This window comes from Bradysia coprophila, unplaced genomic scaffold (assembly GCF_014529535.1).
Source record: "Bradysia coprophila strain Holo2 unplaced genomic scaffold, BU_Bcop_v1 contig_232, whole genome shotgun sequence".
Classification (NCBI taxonomy): Eukaryota; Metazoa; Arthropoda; class Insecta; order Diptera; family Sciaridae; genus Bradysia; species Bradysia coprophila.
Genome location: NW_023503493.1, coordinates 3,032,034 through 3,052,750, shown reverse-complemented (window position 1 = coordinate 3,052,750; position 20,717 = coordinate 3,032,034). Strand labels below are relative to the sequence as shown.

General features: G+C 35.9%; 1 long non-coding RNA gene across 1 annotated transcript; it reads left to right on the top strand.

The window, feature by feature from the left end:
• Nucleotides 1-2,407: 2,407 nt before the first annotated feature.
• LOC119075943 lies at nucleotides 2,408-18,119 on the top strand. Its single transcript, XR_005087513.1, has 2 exons — nucleotides 2,408-2,565; nucleotides 17,388-18,119. It is a non-coding gene; the product is annotated as an uncharacterized LOC119075943 (long non-coding RNA).
• Nucleotides 18,120-20,717: the final 2,598 nt, after the last annotated feature.

The window sequence follows — 20,717 nt, the reverse complement described above, 5'->3', positions numbered from 1 at the left end:
CATAAGGTACACGTTGTGCCGCACGATTTTGAAATTCCGGTGTGCGGAATATTGGGAAGAGACTTCCTCAAACGATTTGATTGTAATATTGACTATGGTACAATGACTCTCACAGTTAATGCTTTTGATTTCTCTGAAATTATAAATATTTGTGAAGGTCCAGACAGGGATATCTTTACGATCCCACCAAGGTGCGAAGTAATTCGATATTTTAAAGTTTCAAAGAATATTTCTTCGTATGAAGACAAAGTAATACATCCTCATGAAATTATGCCAGGGGTACTAATTGCCCGTTCGATATTTAATCCCGAAAAACCTTTTTTACGTGTTATGAATTTGACAAATGATGTTGTTAAGATCAAGAATGCTGTCCCTGAATCCGAAAATTTGTCTAATTACGAGGTATATTCGTTAGATGATGTGAAAAATGTAGACAGCAAGAGGAATTTAGAAATAGCTCGTTTAGTGGGAAAAGGAGTGCCTGAATACGTGAAGTCAGATTTAGTGGATCTATGCATGAAATTTTCTGATGTTTTTGCCTTGAGTGATGACAAAATGTCTATTAATAATTTCTATACACAAAAGTTGCGTATTAAAGATGACAATCCAATCTATGTCAAGAATTACAGGCTACCGCATAGCCAAAAAGAAGAGATAAATGCACAAGTCGAGAAATTATTGAAAGACGATTTAATTGAACCTAGTTGTTCGGACTTCAACAGTCCTTTGATTTTAGTGCCAAAACCAGCGATTGAAGGTAAAAAGCGTTGGCGGATGTGTGTCGACTACCGCCTTGTAAATAAAAAATTGATAGCGGACAAGTTCCCGCTCCCCAGAATTGACGAGATTCTCGATAGCTTAGGTCGAGCGAAGTTTTTTTCGGTTCTCGATTTATTTTCGGGATTCCACCAGATCCCATTAGAAGAAGGGTCACGTGACATTACTTCATTTAGCACAGACAAGGGACATTACAGATGGAAAGTCCTACCGTTTGGATTGAACGTCAGCCCTAATTCATTCTCCAGAATGATGTCGTTGGCTTTCTCAGGAGCCACTCAGATCCAATATTTTTTATATTTAGATGATTTGATCGTGATAGGTAATTCAGTGAAGCATCATCTTAAAAACCTAGAAAGCGTTTTTAAAATTTGTAGAGACAAAAATTTAAAATTGAACCCTCTGAAATGCAAGTTTTTTAGACCCGAAGTTGTCTATTTGGGTCACAGGTGTACGGCCAATGGGATTCTGCCCGATTCTGAAAAGTTGAGATGTGTTTTAGATTATCCAATTCCGAAGGATAAAGACGCTGTGAAACGTTTTGTGGCATTTGCCAATTACTATAGACGATTTCTGAAAAATTTTGCTGCACTCTGCAGACCTTTGAATAAACTTACTAGAAAGACAGCGTTATTTGCTTGGTCGGATGAATGCCAAGAATCTTTCGATAAAATTAAAAAGATGCTAGTGAATCCACCAGTTTTAGCCTATCCTGATTTCAGTAAACCGTTCATAATAACCACCGACGCGTCTCAGTTTGCATGTGGGGCAGTGCTAAGTCAGATTTTCGATGGTGTTGAAAAACCCATCGCTTTTGCGTCCAAACCATTTACGAGGGGCGAAATAAATAAAATAACCAAGGAACAAGAACTTATCGCAATTCACTGGGCTATAAAACATTTTCGGCCCTATGTTTATGACACGTTTTTTACGGTCAAGTCAGATCACAAGTCGTTGATTTACTTGTTTAGTTTAAAAGATCCGTCGTCACGGTTGACGCGAATTCGGCTTGATTTAGAAGAATGTAATTTTGTGATAGAACATATTAAAGGAAAGGAAAATGTCGTAGCCGATGCCCTCTCTCGAATCCACATTGACGAATTAAAATCGATAAAAATATTGACGCGGAAAATTTTAGCCGTTACAACTCGGTCTATGTCTAATAGAATTAAGGAAAATAAAGAAAAAGAAACTAACGACGATAAAATGCATGAAAAAACCAAAATTGCTGAACCAAAGACTTTTGACATATTGAAAGGATCAGGAGATGGAAGGTTGCCGCTAATGATTACTGAATTTGAAAAAGATAGGGCTACAATAAAAGTGCACTTTGACAAAGATAATGAAAATAAACAGGTAAATAAAAGAAAAAGGGCTCAATCCAAAATAGAGATAGACGTATCTCTGACGGGAAATGAGAAATTTTTTCTCGAAACTATTTTTTCAAAACTCGAAAGGAAAGCCATTGAATTGAATATAAATAAAATGATGATAAAAGACAAGGATATCCTATTTAACCTGTATACAGCCCAAGAGTTTAAAAACGTTGCAAATAAAATTCTTAAAAAACTCTTTATTTTAATAATTCCATCTCCAAAAGAAATAAAAGATAAAGCGGAACAAATGTCGTTGGTTGAGAAATTTCATGATGATTTGACTATGGGAGGACACCCAGGTCAAAAACGTTTATTAGCTAAGTTGAGACAATATTATTTATGGAAGGGAATGTCACGCGATGTAGCTCGATATGTAAAACAGTGTGAAAAATGTTTATTGAACAAAATCAAAGTCGGAAATAAAGAGCCTGTAGTACTTACAGAAACTCCATTGAAGCCATTTGATAAGCTGGTTATAGACACAATTGGTCCATTAAATCTCTCCGAATCCGGAAACCGTTACGCTCTCACTATTATTTGTGACCTTACGAAGTATGTAATAGCAGTACCAATACCAAACAAGGAAGCCGTTACTCTCGCTAGAGCATTTGTGAACAATTGTATTCTGATTTTTGGTATTCCTCTGGAAATTTTGAGTGATTTGGGAAAAGAGTACAAAAATGAGATTTTCAAGCATGTGACCGAATTGTTGAAATTGAAACAATCATTTTCCACACCACACAGACATCAGACAGTCGGATCTATTGAAAGGAATCATCGTTCCTTTAATGAGTATTTGCGAACTTGTTTGCCAAATGGAGGTCAAGATTGGGATGATCTTCTTCGATATTTTCTATTCGCATACAATACGACTCCTAATACATCTTTTGAGTTTAAATACTCACCATATGAACTCGTTTTCGGCAAAATACCTCCTACAATAGATTGTGTCAGAAGTGACACCATTGACCCCTTATACAACCATGATGATTACGTGAAAGAAATCAAGTTCAAACTTCAATTGGCTCATTCCCATGCACGGGAATTGTTGAAAAAAGCAAAACTTAGGTATAAAGCAATCTATGATAGAAAATCAGTACCGATAAAATTGAATATCGGCGATCTAGTTGTTGTCACTAATGACGCCAGAAAACAAAAGCACGAAAATACTTATCTCGGTCCATTCGTGGTGGTAGAAATTAAAGAAACCAACGTAGTTCTTAAGGATAGAATTACTAATAAAATGAAAGAAATCCATAAAAATAGAATAAGAAAAGTTCCATATGAATATCAAATTTTAAAATAATTTTATGATTTATTAATTAATACTTCAAGAAAATAAAATACCATGCTCAAATACAATTTGAATATAATTTCTACATTTTTACTTATTTAGTTTAAGAAAATATGAAAAATAAATAAATCTCTAAAAAAAAAAAAAAAAAAAAAAAAAAAAAAAAAATAAGAAGTAAGGTGTGAATCATGCATAAATGTTTAGTTTAAGAAAATATAAAACCTAAAAATAATTCCGGAAAATAATTGAGAGACATAAAAATTTAAGAGTTTGAAATACGAAATAATACGTGACAAAATTCTGTTATATTTTGTCACTTTCTGAAGGAAGGAAGTGTAGTGCGAATATTATGATGCACTGCAATTACGAGCCCAACATGCATAATGAAATGTAAATGCATGCTTGGCGACAAAATACATTATTAAATAAATTCATTATTGTATCAACCGTCAATCAAAGTGGTTTAACATTAAAAACGCATATCACTTTGCTCCATTTATGTCTTCCTTTCTAAAGAATTTCTTAAGTAGTCGAAGAGGATTTGAATATGAGAAAATTTTGTCGGTTGGTAGTGTGTTACAAAAATTGAAATAAATAAACAAAAAACTGGAAGTGAGTGCATAACCGGTTCCATCGACTCTTGATGGATTGCACATAATCGTCGAGCAAATATTTATGATTTAAGTGTCCACAATATTTGCTGTGTAATGTCTAATTTTGAAATGAATGTTTTCGATGTTGTAAAATGTTTGCCAGACGTTCAACCCCATTCCATTATTATTATTTTTTCACTACGTTCGGTCATTACTGGTTTTTACACCATTGTCCGCATGCAATTTGGAACACGTATGCAAATATCAGAAAGAGTTACTTCAATCGTTCAGCTAAGTCTAACAAGTCTTTCAAATGACGATTAGTTAATGTTGTTTTTCGTTTAGAAATCGTTTTGCTGTGTGTCGAATAGAGATTCCAGTTTGTCATCACGCCATACAAATATTATTTAAATGGACTGATGTACTCTGAGGTTATACGAGGTAACCTCTGAAATTAGTGCGGTATGTCCAATTATGTAAATCGGAGAATAGTTTATGTTTTACGGGGAATATGTTACGTGTTTCGTGCTGTTTTTGTGGTTCTTTAATTTCAGAGCATAGGAAAATCCAAGTTAATGGATTGATTCACGAAATTTGTTTGCTGAAGAGATTCGTGGACTTACCAGTATTAAGTGGATGGCAAGCTTATCACCAGCAAATATGTAACCATTGAATCTGTTACTCATGAAATCTTTTACTTCATTTGTTTAAAAATACATTTTGCTATACAAGTTCGCGCTAAAGTCTTAATTAGCGATTTTCCGTGAAGCCTACCTTCACGTCTTTCTTTAACATTTTCAACTCACATCATCGCCGGTCAAACGAACTGGCCAAAAGATGATGATGTATCTATTGAGCTAACTGGAGTAGTACTCCTACTCATTTTGGTAATTCCTGTCAACACCGGATCATCACCTTTTAGTAAAGGCTTTTGCAATGACTGAAAAACCGGTACCCTTCCCATTTTCAATATTTTCTTAGAAGGTGATGCACTCGAGTAAACATCCCGAAACCAAAGCTCTTCAAAGATCTTCAAAGTCAGTATATCAAATGCCGTGTAACTTTTTGTTTGACAGACGGCAGACATGTCATCATTTTTACTATCGGATCTGTCTTACTTTGACCAAACTATTTTCAAAAATCGATTTCAAATCTTTTACTTCATTTGTTTTGCACAAGATTTTCGCTATATAAAAGCGAATTAGTCCGAGCTTGTCGTTTACTTTTGTCAGCGATTCGATAACAGATGTACAACTGTCAGTTACGGGTCCAGCAAAGTGAATCAACCTAAGCAATGCCTAACGCCTAAGTTGGTCAAAAACTATTCAAACCAATATCACGATACAATAGGTCCAATTTGAATCTTCAATTTGAATAACATGCACCCTTTACAGCCCTTATTAGAAATCAGATTCGAATTTCCAAAATCCAATGAAAACGCATTCATCCCTTCTAAAATCATATTTCAACAACCAAAACGATTTATTATTATGATTGAGCTCGCCCAAAAGTATAACCCTTTGCACACAACATTTGTGCGTAGACGAATAAAAGAGGGGAATATGCATTTGAGCAACTAACAATTTACAGCTACACAGCACGCATAAATCGGCATCACATTTTATTCGTATTATGAATTGCATATACGTTCGAGATTTTACCTGGAAGCATAAACGTTACACTTACAATATAACGGGCTAATGGGTTTGCCTTGTTTAATCAACTAACTGTGCTATTCTGTCGGTGTTTTTGAGCATTTTGTTTTCAAGTGCAATGCTGTTATAGATCACACGCACCGCTAAGGCTATAACAATTTCTTTTGAATAAGAAATGTTGCGTATTTTCCTCAAAAAATACCCAGCCATTCAAATGACGACGTAACCAATAATAGCGTACACAATGCTTTCCGAAAGAACCTCGATATGCGGCAATGTGAATGTTGCCAGTGTGATAATCCCAATGTGACTTTGCGAGGACTATCACAAAAATCTGAACTAAGTTTACGCAATGTCGGAAACAAGAGTTTCACTGTTTAAGCAAACGTTAGCAGTAAAACTATGATAGGGGATACGGTCGATTGGAGGACATAAACTTTAGCTTGTGAGCTTTTTTCCTTATAAGAAAGACAGGCAACAATACACGTAAGATATAGTCTCACTAAATACCTGGCGACTTATTAACTGTATGAACTAACGTTAAGGCCCGTCATTGGGAAATGACAGGACAGTTTCCCGAAAATGTATGTAAAATTTTATCACAAAAATTCACCGAAAAAATTCAAAGAAACTCACTTCTTATGCTTTCCATTGTATTCAAATATGCCTTGGCGACCTAAAGAGACTATGGTCGCCAAGGCATATTTGAACACTAAAACACTTTTTACTCGATGCCAAAACAAAAAGTTTTTTTTTGTTTTGTCGCGACAAAAACACAGAAAATATTTCGACACAACTGTGACACTCCGCTACTATAAGTACTAGAATCAATGTTTGCTGTGTTCACTTCGGCGGTAAAATATTTTCATTCAAAAAAGTGTCGGACATATTATAAAAATCATGAAACAGTTGACAAATGGTAGCGTATACAGTTAATAATGCTCATCGACCATTTTTTAAAGCTATGCGAGAGCTCAGCGTACATTCTCTCAACGATGGGAGAGTATTTATTAAAAATTTAGCCTCTCGTAAGACTGCGCTGAGCGTAAATAAATGTTCGTTCCTCTTTAGTAAGCTAAGAAGACTTCGCGAAGTCTAATTATGCCACCTCTTTGAATAAAAATATCGGCTGAGTTCTAATAATTCTCCGCTGAGCTCTAATAATTCTCCGCTGAGCTCTAATAATTCTCCGCTTGGCTTCAGGAAGTGTCCGTTAGGCCTAAGGAAGTTTCAGGAAGGCTTAATGGAGCAAATCGGACACTCAGCGGAGATCTGCCAAAGCTAAGTGGAGTCTTATTAAATCATAGCAACAATTATTAGGTATCCGCTGATGCTTATTGAGTGTTCGCTTAGCTTCATTGCCTTACTACAACGTGCTAAGGTCTGACGGACTCTTACTGAAGCCTAGCGGAGAATTATTAGAGCTCAGCGGAGGTTTGTCAAAGCTCAGCGGAGAATTATTAGAGCTCAGCGGAGGTTTGTTAAAGCTCAGCGGAGAATTATTCGACCTCAGCCGATATTTTTGTTCAAAGAGGTGGCATAATTAGACTCAGCGAAGTCTTGTTAGCTTACTAAAGAAGTGGGAGAGGTTACAATTTCAAAAAATGTCTACCATCGCTGAAGTGTCGGACACTTTTTTCAATGAAAATATTTTACCGCCGAAGTGAACACAGCAAACATTCATTCTAGTCCTTATAATAGCGGAGTGTCACAGTTGTGTCGAAATATTTTCTGTGTTTTATCGCGACAAAAAAAAATTGTTTTTGCATCGAGTAAAAAGTGTTTTAGTGTTTAAATATGCCTTGGGAACATGAAGAGACGGTGCACGAATACAATGGAAAGCATCATGGGTGAGTTTCTTTGACTCTTTTCGGTGAATTTTTGTGATAAAATTTTCCATACATTTTCGGGAAACTGTCCTGTCATTTCCCAATGACGGGCCTTAAAGATCAAAGATGAACGAAAATGTAGATTAGGGAAAATTATCTGAGCTCATAGGAGCAAACTACGTTATATACTCAAGTCAAGTCAATCTGTTACGGGCAGCGATTCGTTTGTTATCGATAACGACGAAAGTCCCCAACTAATGCCTGGCTAAAGCAAAAATGTTGAAACAAATGAAGTAAAAGATTTCTGAAATCAATCTTTTGAAATTTTTTATATCAAATGAAGTAATAGATCTGATTAGTATACGACTGCTGATATTCCTTATGTTCCAGTCTGTGTCAGGCTAACTCTGGCAACTAGCAGTGTAAAACTAAAGGGTCCAAAACTAAACTTTTGTCATGAGAATAGAGTTTTAGAAGTTTGCTTCAAATGATGATCACTCAGAGGTTCAAGTGAATCTTCGGTAGTTAATGAAATTGAATTAAATTTTCAAGCGGCGTTCTACGTTGAGTGGATAATTTCCGATCAAAAATGGGAACTTCGAAAACTTAAATGTGTCGAATTTCCTACAGATTTTCTTTCAATAAATTAGCATATATGGGTTAGACCTCTCCGTACAATTAAATCGTCAAAGGGTCAGAGTCTGCCAAAGACAGGCACAAATTTATTTCCAGGGCAACATCAACGAAATTAGAAATAAATAAAAAAAAACTTCAAACAATTTCCAACATACAATGCAATTATCCACTTATGCATCTTGGTAACGTCTCCTTTAAGCGTCTTTTTCCGTCAAATTGCATTTTTCTGTTCCATATTTTCGCATAACATAATTTTATATCCCCTTTTCCATACACGAAAATAGATTGAGTATTAAGTACTTAACGTACAAGTTTTCGGGATTCAGGAATAATGCGCTAGTACAAAAGGAGTATCTAGACGAAGAAGACGAGCAAAAAAAGACATCAAATTTCTTCCATGCATAGAGTCTCTTTTATATATACACACACACACACACAGCCAATATTATGCTGTGAGCGATTACTGACAAAGCTGTTCCAACTTATTTGCGAAATTCGAAATTTTAAGAAAATCTTAAGTTACCATGGTTTTTGATTTCTATCATTTTAATATGTTTAACATGCTTAATATGGTAGGATGATGTGTATTATTTATCGTATCGTACACCGAAAAAAGAAATTCGATCTCTACTATCACTCGTAACTTAAGCGACGACGAGTGAAACGAAAATCTTCTCACAACTTACGGTTGTATGAGCCTTATGCTGAAAACAAACGAGGTATTCAAAACATGTTTTGGTCCTTGTTTTCATGACGAAATTGTCGCAACTGTCAATTAAAGTTAGAAATTTCTCTATCGAAAATTGCGATTGCTGCTTTTGTCAATGAAAACTAGGACCAAAATACGTTTTCAATGTCTCGTTTGTTTTCAGCATTAGTTCGGTGCTCCGTCGATTCGTATCGTGCCAGTTCTAATACGTCCACGTCGATATTTACATGTCATTTCATTTACTTGTTTCAATACCACTAGGTTAAAGGATGAAAGTTTGGAAGATAACCCAGACGTATTTCCTTAGTCCATACTACTTTATTTGATAGCACTCATACCATTAATGGTATTTGGTTTTGATACTATAAATGGTACTAGTACTAATGGTATTAATGGTACTAGCTTTTGGTTTAAATGGTATAAATGGTACTTATTGTATTAATGTTACTAATGATATTAATGGTACTGATGGTATCAATGGTATTATTGTTACTAAGGGAACTAACGGTATTAATGGTAGTTGAAAGTTATTCAATTTATCGATCCTCATTTGCACGATCAAGAAAAGTATCAATTCTTTTGGTTAACAAACATTAATGGTATTAATAGTACTAATGGTTCTAATGATATTAATGACCCTAACGGTATTAATGGTACTAATGATATTAATGGTATTGTAATTATGGTACTTCTCGTCATAACCTCACATCGTGTACCTGTACAAGTGAAAGACAGTGACAGCTGAAACCACCAGAAGTTTACGACGAATATTTTGAAAATATTGGTATTTCAATGAACTTTGGGACGCTGTAAGCGAAATTTCTTTGTGAGGCGACATTAGGAAGACTTCTTAGTGGTGTGTCACTGCCAGGACTTTGTTATTTTGACTCACTCGCCGGCTTTACTCTTCGGCTGTTTTATGTTCTGAAAGTTTACTCACTGATGTGGCTAGGTCCTATTTTGCTGATACCTGATTAAAATGATCTGGACTGTTCATAGAGTTTAAGCTTTCGGGCTATAGAGTGAACAATGTCGACGGATGGAATGATCACCTTAACTGATGAAATCAATTAATTAGTTAATAATAATGGTATTAATGGTACGAACGGTATCAATGGTACTAACGGTATTAATGGTACTAATGGTATTACAATTACGGTACTAATGGTATGAACACATTCAAAATAATTGCGGCTTGTGAACTTTCGGCGCCCAGGACTTTACTTAAATAGTCGTGGAATACCTCCAAATAAATTTATAAAAATCTAGAATTCAGTTTTGATGTTAATGGTACTAATGATATTAATGGTACTCTATGGTATTAATGGTAGTATTGGTACTATTGGTATTAATTATCGGACAATAGAAAAATTTGGATTAGGTCTCTTTCGCGACGCTATGTGTACCATGTCAATAATGTCACTAATTGTACTAACGATATTAACCAGTTTCATTTTTTGATACACCAAATATTCCAAACACCAACGTTGTTGCATTAGCCCAAAAACAGAAATCGTTAGAACATTCACTATTGGCAAAATCATAGGAAATTCGATATATTGCCTGTGTCTCTGAATTTGACTTGTTCCGAGTCCTAGCCCTGAAGTATGGTCGAAAAATCAAGTCGTTATCATTCTTTACTCCAATACTCCATCCACACTTATGGTTGGGCTACAACTCGTACGATATTTTCCAGAGTGTACATGACGATGATGTTCAAAATATTGTTGGAGTACGGAGAAAATAAGTGGTATTTGTTCACATGGCGCTTTGTGCTTTGGAACAGCACATATGCACATATGTATTATATAGATTCTCATAATCAAATTCTCATTGTGAGCGTTCCTTTTCCACACAGCAATGGTTTCATTTTTCATCTATAATATTCTTCTTGAACGAATTTTCTTGTATTATTATCCACGTCTCCATCTCAATTGGATGCTACTCGAATAAACAAAATTACTTTTCTTCAACGGCTTTTATTAGTTCTAATGGATTTTACGAACAAAGTCTAAGCCGATCGAACGAGCAGGAAAGTCTATCGTGCCGAACAAGTCTGAAAGTATAGAAAATTTAACTGGTCTTGGTCAGGTTCGAGAGATCTGTTTCATCTATAGTCTTGTCCAGTTTAGGTCAGAAAATTCTACTTGCAATGCATCATTTTTGAAATAGAAGTTGGGAAGTAATTCAAGGAAGGTTATTCGTACAACGAAAGCTCTCTCAGCTATTAAAGAAAGTTGTGGTTAAGACACTTTACTCAATCAATTACTCATCATAAAACTGGTGAAATTATTCCTTCACTATTTCTGACAAGGCGTACGTGTCTTTGACAACTCTGCAAGTGGTAATGATTTCACAAATTTATCATTCGTGATCGACAGCAACATAGAAGTAAGCGATGATCGACGGTAAATGTGATGTTAAATAGCAAAATGCGTGTTAAAACAACCGAAGTACAAGATTCTGCATCAAACACTTAGAGGGATTCTTTTGAAAATCCACCCATCAAAATCGGACCCATTTCGTCTGGGATGGATATATACATGCTTTGAAAGGTGTTTGCCAGTAGACCTCAAAACAGGCATCACACAGTCTCGAGCCACACCTTTTTGCTGGTGGAAGATCTCCGAAGTTGGGAAAATAGTGTTTTTTATCCGAATTTTTTGGCCGTTATAAATGATCGTTCCGGGTGAGAGTGGGCTCGTTGGAAAGCTGAGCTTAAGTACTTTCGGGTCATGCCTAATTTGATTAGATTCATTGATATATGTTTGCAAAAATTTGCAAGAATTTTTTTTCAAAATCTGTGTGAACTTTAGACAGGTCTGGGCTGGTACTGATGACGCTTAATGTGGTGATTGCTGGCGAGCTTTACGAGTAGCGGTTGTACTAACATAAAATTCTGTTATGTCGGCAATCACCAGCACTGCAAATGAGGTATCAACGGAAAGCATAGACAATGTATGTTACGACTCGCATGTTAGGTTCACATTAAGCGTCATCAGTACCAGCCCAGACCTGTCTAAAGTTCACACAGATTTTTAAAATTTTTCTTGCAAATTTTTGCAAACATATATCAATGAATCTAATCAAACTAGACATGACCCGAAAGCACTTAAGCTCAGCTTTCCAACGAGCCCACTCTCACCCGGAACGATCATTTATGCCGACCAAAAAATTCGGATAAAAAACACTATTTTCCCAACTTCGGAGATCTTCCACCAACAACCAGGTGTGGCTCGAGACTGCGTGAGACCTGAATTGAGGTCTACTGGCAAAGACCTTTCAAACCATGTATATGTCCATCCCACACGAAATAGGTCCGATTTTGATAGGTGGATTTTCAAAAGAATCCCTCTTTGAACAAAAGAAGTACAAGATTTGATGAGTTCATCGTAAAAGACTGTGTCTGGTTAATATTGTCCTAACCAAGCTCCACCAATTCCTTAAACTTCTAAACAAAACCACCACCAAAACTAAAATTTGCTTTAAGAATTCGCATCATACAGTTAACACACCCCGTAACTCTCACGGTCGATGGTGCAACTCAAATCGTTCATTTTACATGAACTGTGCAATAGTATGCAATGTATGTTTCTTTTGTGTAGCATCCCGGGGTAAAATTTATTCGCATTCGATTTGAAAACTTTATTAGAAATCATCTTAGTGTAAATTGCGATAAGCAAAGAAAGTCACACAACTCAAAAGCTGTATACTATGAGCGCCAAACTTACACGAGTAAATTTTAACTTGTTTCAAATGATGCACGAGATGCATAAATGGTTAATGTATGGGGTTGATTATATAGGCGTGGGCGGGCTATGTATGGTTAAAGATTAGTCTCTATTTTTGGCAGAGGTAATTCACTACTTGTCAGAGGCTAAGAGTATTAACACAGAAAGCCCAAAGTAGATAGACCACTGAAAGTAATGCAAATCCGCAAAAACACTCGGAAACAAAGTTTCGGGTGAATTCACTGACGCTGCACTGAAAATTCTTCCGAAACTTGGGCACCGTATTATTTTGTGATCCGCTGAAGGGTTGCATCAACGCTTTTCACTTACCAAAAAGTCGACAAAAAGTACTTTGTGAGAGAGCCGTGAGAGAGCAAGCTGTCAAGTAAACAAAGCAAAAATTGGAAAAATTCAATTTTGTCTCTCACACTTTTTCGGCAAGTGGAAATCAAGCCTTAAGCTGGAATCGCACATGCACCGTTTAGAAAATAGTCTTCAATTTTTTCTTCGTTTACTTGACAGTTGTAGAGCAAAGGGAATGAAAGCGGAGACGAAACGGAGTGTGGTTTTGTAAACGGTATATGAACGATTCCACCTTTGTTGTGACCAATTGTCAGCAAATTCTCTTTAATGTGGCGTTTTTGTAGTTTTCAGTATAAAACTTCATGAAACAACCGTATTCAGCCATGAGAACAAGGATGGCGCTTTTGTAGTTTGCAGGGTAAACTAGTACATCGTGCCATGCCCTATTACATCTTTAAATGTTGCATTATAGGATGGCATTCGTCTATGAGCTAGCAAGAGGCTAGCAGAAGTAACTGAAGATGGTCAGTCCACTCTGAGCTAGGACCACCGCTAGTTCTCGAGGTCAAAACAACTTATTTTTTTTCTCTCGTTTTTGCCACTTTACGTGATGTACGGGCAAGGCAAGAGGTTTGGCTATGTTTTTTGTTTCCGAAGAGTCTTTCTTTGAATGTCGGGGAATGTGATAATGCGGTTCTTGCAATCTTATAAGCGCCACTGAGCTTTTCGTCTCAGGTTAAGCTCTCACACCGAGTACTTTTTGTGCTCTTACAGCGAACATTTTTAAGTTGAAACCAGACTTAAACGTGGATCGTACTACACTTCGTCTAGTCCCCGTTTACGCCACAACAATGAAAGAGAGAACAGTCTTCATTCTTATTTTGTAAGTGGTTAGCAAACAGAGTGTAATGCTATCCACGATTCATTTTCATTGCTTACCTAGTATGAGAAAGTCGACCTTAAAATGCTGGCCACAAAATAGCCGCTGGAAAAGCCCAATTTTCAATAATAAAAACCAGTAAGTCTTTGGACCCGGAAAAAGATCCTTATTGAACAAAGTGCTTTGAACCACAAGAAATAACCGTTAAATGGTTCTCAACGCACTTACGTGAGGTTTTTAACTGAATTTACATAGTGTCTTGCCTTCGTCAGCCAAAAAACTTCCCCCACAAATACTGTGACTGTAATCGACAACCTCCCGTCCCAAATGACCGTCAATCGATACCTACCATTTGATTCTTCTATGTCGCTTCAATTAGATCACTTTCACAAAATGCAATTTGATGGAAACATCCTGTCAATCAACGTGGTACACTCGCGTTAAACTGTGGAATTAATCTCTGGCATATCGCACAGAAAACTGCTGTTGCTGGTGGCAAACTATTTCCGCAACCGACAATAATTTACACATTAAAGCAGTGTACACACACCAGCTAAGGACGAGAGAGAAAAAAAAAGTTTCTTTTTATCATTCACTTGCTTCAAGTTCAAAGGAAAGATTAAAGTTGTGCCAGAAGGCTGCAAAATATTGCACAATTTGCAACATCAAATGAGTCGCATGCGATGGGGTACAACTGGGTAAAGATTGAAAAGACCAAAAAGGAAAATTTCTCAACTTTATGTGAGAAATGAGACGTATATTGCACTGTGTGTGTGTGTGCTGCTTGAAATGCTTTACATCTTATAATATGTGTATGCCACACTCGCCATTCATAGCCTGACGACAGAAATATTTTATAGAATGCAGAAATATGGTCGACATATTTCGAAAAAGCTTATGAAGGAAATGTGTCGCTGAAGAAGTTTGAATTGTTCTTTTGAATGGTAAATTTCAATGGAACAAAGGGAAAATTTTCTATTTTCTATTCTCCTATGCAAATATATGAGAACACGTCGCAGACAAAAGATTTTCTTTATTCGAAACAAACAAGTCGCTCACATTATATTATGCGACGAATGCCGTATTCATGTTGGCTGTTAGGCAGAGAGGTTACATTCCATTCGATTTTATGAAATTATTTCAAATTTTTCTGAGAAAACATTTGCCAATCTTGTAAAGTCTTTGAATGGTTGTGTTGGAATCAACTATTTTCTCTAATTAATGGTGCGAAAGAGATGCAAAATATGAACGAAAACGATGCAAAGAGTCATCACGATAAGATTACAGTAACCTCCAAAGTTCACCCATTTTAGTCACAAATTTTCATTTTTCTTAAGTGATGCTTCTCGACAAAGACAACGACAACCCACATAACCAACTACTTGCGACAGATATATTGGCAATAACGTGTGGCAACGTGTAAAAAACAAAACCCACCAGAAACCGGTGGCAATCCCCTTGTTAACGGAAAATACATAAACAAATCATGCCCGCACGTTAGTAAGCGGGCGTGACAAAAAGGCCACTACTAAAAAAGTTTTTTAAACTTCTTTTGGGGACGGCTGAGCATATTTACAGCAACTTTTTGACTTCTACCCCTTGTCTCTAATAGCATTTTGGGAAGACAGATCATTCCTCTGGCACTACCTAACTTCCATTGGATTTTTTAATGGATTTTGGTTATTTTCAACATGACTGAGGTGTTCCAAGGTTGGTTCCTAAATTGTGGGATGACAAATGATTCCTCTGGCACTTCCTAACTTCCATAGGATTTTTCGATGGATTTGGATTATTTTCGATATAAGTGAGGTGTTCCAAGGCTGGTTCCTAAATTTTGGGATGACAGATGATTCCTCTGGCACTTTCTAACTTCCATCGGTTTTTTCGATAGATTTGTGTTATTTTCGACATGAGTGAGGTGTTCCAAGGTTGGTTCCTAAATTTTGGGATTCAGACTGATTTCTCTAGAATTTTGTAATTTTCATAAAGTTTTTTGATGCTGTCGAAATGACATACAAAAGTGGTGATATCAGTAAAAAAACCCTTAAAGGGTAAATGTGACGCAAGTCCTTTGTCTTACTTACAAAATTACTGATATCGCTGAGGGTGACGCATTCTACACCTGCACGCAAAAGTTTTATCAACAAAAAATTGACCCAAAAAATTTGTGAAAGAAAATTTTACAAAAATAAATTTGCGTCACAAGTGGCAGATGTTGAGGAACCTATTGTTAGGAAAATGGTTAAAAAATGTACGGAAAGAATTGAAACGTAAGAAAGCCGCCACAAGCTGCCACTTGTGACGCAAATTTCTTTTTGTAAAATTTTCTTTCACAAATATTTTGGGACAATTTTTTGTTGATAAAACTTTTGCGTACGGCACACACTGCGCCACCCTCAGCGATATCAGTTATTTTGTAAGTAAGATAAAGGACTTGCGTCACATTTACCCTTTAATTTAATTGTTTTTTTTTCTGATTTTATAATCGCGTTGAAATACTAATTGGCCAGCGTCTAATATTTGTAAACATTTTTGTCAAAATTTGTGAAACTTTGACAAGTTTTTCTATCGCCAATAACATCACAGTCACACTTTTGTTGAACATTTCCCCAACCCTAAAAAGCGGATGTCTTTTTTGAATGACGCCTAAGTTACCTAATTGGTTTCAAATAGTTGAAATTTGTCAGTGTTGTGCAGAATTCGGCCAAAAAATCACTTGGAAACATTTTCAGAGTTCCCACGGCTTAGGAAGGCTCCTAAAATTAGGAATTTTAGGAAATTTTAAAGGCAATTTTAGGAGTATTTTAGGAGATTTGGAAGGTAATTTTAGGAGAATTTTAGGAGGAATTTTTTAAAATGTGGGAAAGGTTGTATAAGTAATTCCCGGAGGAATTTTTGCTCTGTTTCTCTGTTTCTCATACACTTCGTAAAATACTAAAAATGTTTAAGAAAATTGACAAAAAGTTATTTTTTTTGTCAAAACATATTTTTCCTTATGTTTTTCCTTTAATAATTGAAACTTTTATAATTTCCTCTTTTCTGACGCCAGTCTCGACTAGCCAGCAACTGATCCTTTATCAGGTTTTTCTTGTCGACTGCGCCTTTCGAATTAACAAGATTCACCATAATTTTGTTTCCATCATTTATCAGCTCTTGTGCACTAAAAAGTTTTTTTCTACTGGATCTGGAGAGATTTCTCGATATCGGAAAGTTTTTCTGAACTCGATTTTTTTTTTGTGAAGATGCTTTATTGAGATTATCTTCCGCCTCTTTATTCTTAAGAAGTAGTACCTTCTCGACTTTTTGTTGTTCGAGAAAAGTAAAGTACATTGGAGCACATCTGGAAAATACGTCAATTCATTAGGAAGTCAGTGACGTTTATATTATTCAATGTGTCCTTAAACGTTCGAAGTGCAACGATAGTCGCATCTTCTAACAAACTGCGATCCTCGATAATGTACTTATTTTCGCTAAATCCACGTTCAGGATCGCTATTTGCATGACTCAAAGAAAGGAGTGTTTTCGCAAGTTGAGTCAGGTTCATACAGAAGTTCAAATTCATTGCCGCATAATTTTGCTGTGTTTACCGTTTTTAGTTTTTCAGTATTTGGGGTCGTCAGCATTTTCGCCAATAACAGTAAATTCCACCGATAACAGTAACACTAACAGTAATGACCGTCACCAAAAAATCGTCAATTGTGAATGCATCTGAATGGTTGAATGAATTTTCTATTTATTTTGTGATAATTATTTAAAGAATGGGGTTGGACCACTATTTTATTATTGCAACATGTAAAACTGATCATTGGGAAACTAGCGACATTGAGCTGGAAAAAATCAATTCAGTATATAACGAAAGATTGAGCGACCAACATCCATCATTGCACAACAAACACATGGTTAACCTGCAAATTGAACATTACAAATTTATTTTGTGATTAATGCTCTGAAAACTGGATCGGATCAAAATTTTATTCATGAAATTCGTCAATCTCGTTTTTAGGAAGCTAGCGACATTGAGCTGGACAAGTTCTCAACACTTTAAAATGCGATATTTAACAACAAATATCACCCCAAAAATACGCCGATGTTTTTGAACCGCAGTTGGAAAATGTTTTTTTTAATCAAAAAATATCGCATTTTAAAGTGTTGAGAACTTGTCCAGCTCAATGTCGCTAGCTTCCTAAAAACGAGATTGACGAATTTCATGAATAAAATATTGATCCGATCCAGTTTTCAGAGCATTAATCACAAAATAAATTTGTAATGTTCAATTTGCAGGTTAACCATGTGTTTGTTGTGCAATGATGGATGTTGGTCGCTCAATCTTTCGTTATATACTGAATTGATTTTTTCCAGCTCAATGTCGCTAGTTTCCCAATGATCAGTTTTACATGTTGCAATAATAAAATAGTGGTCCAACCCCATTCTTTAAATAATTATCACAAAATAAATAGAAAATTCATTCAACCATTCAGATGCATTCACAATTGACGATTTTTTGGTGACGGTCATTACTGTTAGTGTTACTGTTATCGGTGGAATTTACTGTTATTGGCGAAAATGCTGACGACCCCAATTATCAAAAAATTTCTCCGAGAGTGTGAGCTCATTTTAGGAATTTTAGGAGTTTTAGAAGATTTTAGGAGATTTTAGGGGGATTTGGTCCATTTTATGAATTTTATGAATTTTAGGAGGAGTGGGAACTCTGCATTTTCTTACCCATACACCTACGGCACAGCATCCTCAACGTACTAAAACAGGTATTGGTAGCAATCGAAGAGCAAAGAAACGCCACTTTCTATTTCGAAATAAAGGTAATTAATAACGAGCGATTCTTTTGAAAAACGGCCTGAACAGCCGGCCGAAATCAGACGCATTTTCCAGAGGATTTTTTTATGTGTTTCCGTTGCTTGTCGGATGCAAAGGAACCGTTAGACGTTCGCCAAAGTAATCTCATTTTTACTCCTACTTTCAACTGCTCATAACTCAGTGTGGATGAATTTTAAACTCCGGAAGTACATAAAATTACCTTTCTAATTACAACCGACACGATTTTGAAAGGCTCGTGTAATTGGAAAAATTACTAGCCACACAAGCTTCGAAGAATTTCTTTGAAAGTGGTTTCCTAACCTGTTACAGACACAAGCATACAAGTAGTATGTTTATCAGGTGTACTACTTCCATTGATCAAAGTATTTTTAATCGATTGATTTCAAATCTTGTACTTCAATTGTTTTAACATGCATATTACTATATAAAAAGACTATGTTACTATGTGTTCACTCAATTTGAAAGTTGATTTGTGATTAATCCGACGACTTTCATGTCACTTACAGGAAAGTCGGCTAAGGCAGTTAAATCTCCACTCGAACCATAAAGAATCATGATAATCTCTGATGTTATCTTCTTTTCTGAAATTATTATCTTCAGAACCAATTTTTTATCTTGTGATGATCACAGTATGCCAGCGAATTGGATTGAATCTACTAGACCGTGCATTCGCGCCTATATATACCGTGTATTTGCTCTGAATAAAGTCATTCGATATTCGCCTTCAAATGAGAACACAGCACCGTGTTTTATTCCTTGTAGATAAAATGCAGCAAACTTACACCACCATCAACTGTATCAACACCACCAAATCCTCAGGATCCTCCAACGAAAAATCTAATTCAACCAGCACTTGCAGTCGTAAAGCTGGATGACCATAACAACATTTTGGAAGAAGACTTTCTACTAAGTGTGGTGCCTCGCATAACAGTGTGCTGTTAAATCATTTGTAATTACGTTGCCTTTGTAAGGCCCTTTATAAGAATTCGCTGGGATACTGTGATCACCACAATCTTTCTATGGCAAACCAAACCCCTTCCTAATACAATTTATTGAAGGGCGAATTCAGTTGCCGCCTATAATTTGGTTCTGTAAATTTATGATGATTTAGACAATGCGAGAGAAAAGAAATTAACTAATTAAACAGGTGACAAAACTTTTCTTTTCGGTCTAGTTACTCAAGACGATGTGAAGATTTCGTATGTGAAAGAGAAATGATTCGAATCACTAATTAAGCCATCTGATATCTACATTAGTTTGAGACTCAAACATTGAGTGGTTGTCTCGTTTTCGAACCAACTAAAATAAACCAAGTGTCTGTTGTCTTCATTTTCAACGATAACACTAGGCCCCACTAGCTTAGAAAACGCTTAAAATTGATGGTTTCGCATTGTCAGAACCTGGGAATACATTATAAGCTAAAAAATTATTGATTTGAGGTAATTCGACTTTCGCCACCAATATTCCATGTACCAAAAACACAACTTTTTGTCAGATAAATATCTAATTTAGGTGTCTCAATTCAAATCAGATGTTGTATTTGACTCACCGCGGTCCATTTAGCATATTTAAAGTTTAATTTACATTTTTGCACATTTTCATCAAATTTTGTGGCGAGATTAAGGTCTCAAAATCACCATCGGGGAACTTTGACGATCAGTCATGAACTCAAAAAATATTTTTTAGACTTGATCTTTTTTATAAAATAATCTGTGAAGCCTGGAGATTAGATTACCATGTTGACTCAACTTTTTATGTACACCGAGCCCACCGTAAAAAATCGATATATGTGATGTGGACCGAAAACGACGAAGTTTTCAAAAATCGATCTGGCGGCAGCACAAAATCAAAGTTTGAAAAAAAAAATTCTTCCATAAAATGATCAGATGGACCAGCTGAGTGGATTTCCGGCTGAGCCTGAACAGAACTAACACATTTTGTAAAACCGCTACACCCTATTATCCATCTGCAAACTCAGCCTCAAGATTTTCAATCTTCGTCGATTAAGACAAAATCTTTGAAAATCGGATAAGAATTATGGAAGTTATCGCGGTAACAAGTAAAAAAATCTCTTGAGAATTACTCCCATCTCATTACTCCA